The sequence below is a fragment of the Micropterus dolomieu genome, linkage group LG18 (genome assembly GCF_021292245.1).
Source record: "Micropterus dolomieu isolate WLL.071019.BEF.003 ecotype Adirondacks linkage group LG18, ASM2129224v1, whole genome shotgun sequence".
Classification (NCBI taxonomy): domain Eukaryota; kingdom Metazoa; phylum Chordata; class Actinopteri; order Centrarchiformes; family Centrarchidae; genus Micropterus; species Micropterus dolomieu.
This window is the reverse complement of record NC_060167.1, coordinates 2837466-2842576: the sequence shown is the minus strand read 5'-3', so window position 1 is coordinate 2842576 and position 5111 is coordinate 2837466. Positions and strand designations below refer to the sequence as shown.

The window sequence follows — 5111 nt, the reverse complement described above, 5'->3', positions numbered from 1 at the left end:
AAGAAAGTCCCGGTTAAGATTCTGAGAAACTGGTGCTTTAGACTCTTACATTATTGAGTCTGTTCTCCCATTTTCTTCGGAAACAGACACTGGGGATTGTGTGCTGTTTAGGGGAATGGGTATGCAACTGTTGTTTGCTCCTATACATCGGGTTGTGCTGTCTTCTGATTTAGTGCAGGGTGAGGTGACTATGGGAGTCCGGCCTGCATTACCTGTGCAAGGAGTGTCAGTAATTCTAGGGAATGACCTCGCTGGTGAGTATGGCCTGAGAACCTGGTTTCATCCATGCTAGTGGTGAGTAAAACTGCAGATCCTGAGGGGAACTTAACTAATGTACTTCCAGCCTGTGCAGTAACCCGTGCTCAAACCTGTAAAGCACAGGAAGTTGAAGTAAATTTGGAGGAGGCAGTTGTTTCGTTGGCTGTTCCATCTGTCTCTCGCAGCAACTTGGTGAAGCAGCAACAAGATCCTTCCTTACAGGAATTCCTGTCTCAGGTTCGCCTGGCCAGTGAAATGACCAGTGCTGCACTGGGTATTTCCTACAAGAGGGGGTGCTGGTAAGAAAATGGTTGCCTTAAGGTGACATCTTTTCTGGAAAGGCTATATTTCAAATTGTGACACCACACAACCTGAGAGAAGGTGTGCTGCAGACAGCACATGATGAAGTTGCAGGTCACTTAGGGGTGCAGAAGACTTATGACAGTGTTGCGGTATTTTTACTGGCCCTGTTTGAAAAAGGATATTTCTGCATACATTAAGACATGTCATACTTGTCAGTTAACAAGTAAACCTAACCAAACTATTAAGCCAGTGCCTTTGTCTCCCATTCCTGCAGTCTCCCAACCTTTTGAGCATTTGTTGATCGACTGTGTCGGCCCGTTGCCTAAGTCTAAGGCTGGAAGTTTGCATCTGTTGAAAGTGTCAGTCCACATGGTATCCTGCTGCATATCCTTTGGCAAACATTACAGCTAAATCTGTGGTTAAGGCTTTGAGTCAGTTTATTTCTATCTTTGGCATTGTTAAAGTTATTCAGACTGACCAGGACACAAATTTCACTTCACAGATGTTTGAGAATTTGAAACATGCAACCTCTAGTGCTTACCATCCACAGAGCCATGGGGCTCTTGAGAGGTTTCATCAAACCTTGAAGTCTTTGTTACGATCCTACTGCACTGAGTTGAACCGTGACTGGCAAGAAGGTTTACCTTGTTGTTGTTGGCTGCCAGGGAAGTTGTACAATCCAGTGCTGGTTTCAGTTTAAATGATCTGTTTTTTGGACACAATGTCTGAGGCCCACTGGCAGTACTACAGGGGGAGTGGGAACTACCTGATCCCCCTAAACCCTTACTGGGTTATATAAATTGTTTCAAGGGATGGCTCTTTGGAGCATGTAGAATGGCCAGAACAAAATTGGAGTCTTCTCAGAAGAAAATGAAACGGTTATATGACGAAAACCATATTTGTTGCCCTGGTGATCAAATGTTGGTCCTGTTGCCTTTGGTTTCATCCCCTTTTCAGGCTAAATTTATGGGGCCCTATTCTGTGCTACAGAAAGTGTCAGATCAGAACTATGTCTTATCTACCCCAGATAGAAGGAAGGCTACCCAAATGTGTCATGTAAACCTGTTAAAGCTTTACTTTTCTCATGCTGCTTCAGGAACTGGAGCTGGGGTGAAACCGGTCGCTGTGGCAGTTCCTCTGGGGGCAACCAGTTCTAATCTCCAAGGAGCCAAGACAGACTATTTTCCCCTTCCTTGGATGGTGGATTGCGTGGATCAAGTTGGTTCAGCTAAGTTTGAGTAAATTTGATCATAAAGGTTACTGGCAAGTTCCATTGACACCACGGGCTAAGGAAATTGCATCCTTGATTACACATACAGGGTTGTACTCTTACAAAGTCATGCCATTTGGGTTGAGAAATGCAACTGCTACCTTCCAACGTTTAATGAACCGGTTAGTTTCTGGTTTGCAGGGGTGTGCCCTGTATCTAGGTGATGTGGTGGTGTATAGCGGCACATGGCCAGAACATTTGCAGCGTATTCAGGCCCTGTTTTATCGCCTGGCCTGGGGTTGTCTGTTGTCTTGTGCTGGTTTGGTTTGTGAGTTCCATGCTGTCTATGGGCAGGGCCAAGGCCAGGGTCGTCAGGAGATGTGGCTCACCTGTTCAGCCTGGCTGAGATGTATTTAAGATGGCTGTCAACTCTGCCTACTCTCACTCTTTGGATTCCCACGGCACCATGCACCAACCCTGGGACACACCAGCGCTTCAGTTTTGACTTATGTAGTTTTTTCTTTTTGCACTCACTACATTTTACACTCACCCATACATTCATAACACTCCTGATAATACTGATTTTCACATTTGCCTTGAAGCTTATGTTTATATTTAGTTAATACAATAAAACCATTAAGTTTATGTTTGCGTGAGTTTCCTTTTTGCTACAAGCAGGAGCCAACTTGTAACACTGTGCTTATGGTGAACTTCTTATCCTCTGCTGTCATGCTGCTTACACGTTGTTGCAGAGAGGGGTAGGAGAGTGTCAGAGTGGGCTTTTGATTAGGGGTGTGGTTTGAGCAGAAGGAGATAAGTTAGGCACCTGTGAGCTGGGGGGAAGGGGAATGACAAACATTTCGTGCATGGAGGAGAACAGAGGAGTGGGACGTTCAGAGGAATGAGAATGTTTGCTGATTTAATCCAGTTTTGAGGCATCCTGGCCTTGGAGTGAAATTAAAGTGCATATAGAAGTTCTGGAGAAGCAGTGGTACCAAGAGCTGGCCAGATTTTGTGAACTTAAGGAGCAACAAAGGACTGTAGGAGACTGAACCCTGGAGTGGGTGTGGACAAACAAGTTAACGTGCTCTTCAACCTGCTCGGTTGCTGCCTGGAGCTTCCTTGTCCTGGTGGACCTGCAAAGCTAAGTCTTCCTTCTTATAACTCTCGTGGCTACTCTATCCTCCCAGCTATAGGCAGGACTTTTCCTTCTGTCCCCATTTGAACTGAACTACACACACCTACCCATTATTCCCCTCTAAATGGAACTCAATTAATCTGGACTAACCACACACACCTACACACTCACCTCTCTCACACCAGAACTCAAGGAACTGTACTGGACTGCTACCTTTTGAGTTCAATGGACTTAACTGCCTGATTTCCCCTGAAACGCATCCACTCAACCTCCTCCTCCTCAAGTTGGAGGACTTGTCAGCTTTCTTTATCATTTGAATTGTGGACCATTAATTTGGGGTATTTGCATGATATATTTTGAAAAGTTCTTTATTGCTTTAAGGGAATTGCAAGATTTTGTGTTTGCGTACTAACAATATGGTTAATTATTGTTTGACTTTGAATACAATACAATTTATTGAGAGTGATTGAATTGGCTATCTAATATCCTACTAACTGACTGATTTAAGTGACCGGTTAAGCTAAAGGCCATTCTCCTGTCTGGTGCCCAACATATTTGGATATTTTGATAATCCTCCGCTACAACGTGGTGTTTTACCAATTAACACTGGTACCAGCTGTCATTAATTACTGTAATGATTTTCTAGATTTTTACATTACTGAATAAGACGTTCACCATTAAAATTCAACTTCAGTTTCACTGTATTTTTTTTTTTTAAGTTATACATAATTTAACACACAATTGTATTTCTTAAAAATATAATACAAGAATAACATGTAATGCTGTATCTTTAATGCTTGGTTTCTTGCAGTAATCTTGATGTTGTGCTGGCTGTCTTCTGCTTATCTGTCGCGTTTTCGTTAAGCGTCGGCCGTCTTTTTTTGTCTACTATCTAATGTGTTTTTATCAAGCATCTGTCGCCTTTTCTGTTCAGCAAAAATTCCTTTAGCAAGTTCACTCAAAGCTCACACAGGCTATAAGCATCAGAGGTTGGAAGTTGACAATCAACCCCTTAATCAGTAATTAAACATGTAGTCTTAATATCGGCAGACTAATACGTCAATCTGTCCCTCATGTAGTCATAACAGTAGAGAACAGATTTTGAACACCTGCAGTCATAATCTACAGTAGATAACAGTTGAACAAGGCGTGCATAGTTACAGCGTCTGCAGTCAGTACTCCCACTCGAGGACCTAACCACAGTGAGATTGTTTTTGTGTTCATGACTACAGTTCACCACTTAAGTAAAGACAAGGCACATCTAGGTAAAAAGAAAATGATTAAGATTGATTAATTTGTCCAACAAAACCAGAATAAACAGGAGTTGGCTACATTAGGGTTAAAGTTAGACAAAGTTCAGTAACTACATTCAAAATACAACTTGACTATCACTCAGGCTGAGTAGGCTACTCAATGTGAAAAGTGGCAGCTCCCATCAGTCATGATTCTTTGGATGTTTCATTCATAATGCTGTTTTTCAGTGTTATCTGTGGTGACTGGTGACAACGCTGCTGTGTGAAAAGACACATTATGAACTAAAAGAGTCATTTGGAAAAGTATTAATACAAAAACCCAATGAAAAGAGCTATATTATGAAAAATCTTTAATCTTTCCATGTAGCGCCATCATCAGGTCAACATGTCCAACACTTTGGTTTATGACTAAATACCTGCAGAACTAAAACTGTTAAAACACACTTTGACAGACAGAATCATCTTGGCTTCATCGCATCAAACTGAAATTTGTTCAAATATTTTGGATCATTTCAAACATATTTCATATTTTGTAAAGATTTCACACATGTAATTAATTTATCCTCATCAGCTTCCACAAAGTGGCTGCTGGTCTTCATGGCTCCACACACACAAGTCAAAATAATAAAACATGAACAACTATTTAAAACGACACAGTGTGGATAAAAAAGAAACGGCTAAACCAAACAAACATAAAGAAACTCAGTGAAATCATTTTAAATATGAAAAGGCCGACAGGAGAAAATAAAAGCTGATTGTCAAACTAAATAACAAGAAAAAGAAAATACAAACAATAAAAACAACAAGTGAGAGAAAATAAAGATATGTTTGGAATAATGAGACAGCAGGAGGACAGGTGCAGCTTAACAGGTTAAATTCAGAGACTTTTCCCTTTAAGAAATCAACAACATCATGAATATAATCATCCTCTTTATCTCTAACTGCTCTG

The 5111-nt window shown here is 41.3% G+C and overlaps 1 protein-coding gene across 1 annotated transcript in view; it reads right to left on the bottom strand.

Annotated features, from left to right (window-relative positions):
* Nucleotides 1-4495: 4495 nt before the first annotated feature.
* The window catches only part of LOC123956482 (nuclear factor 7, brain-like), a 23930-nt gene continuing 23314 nt past the window's right edge, over nt 4496-5111 (bottom strand). Inside the window, exon 3 of the mRNA XM_046028692.1 lies at nt 4496-5097. The gene's annotated coding sequence lies outside the window, so the exon portion shown is untranslated. The remainder of the gene's footprint in view (nt 5098-5111) is intronic.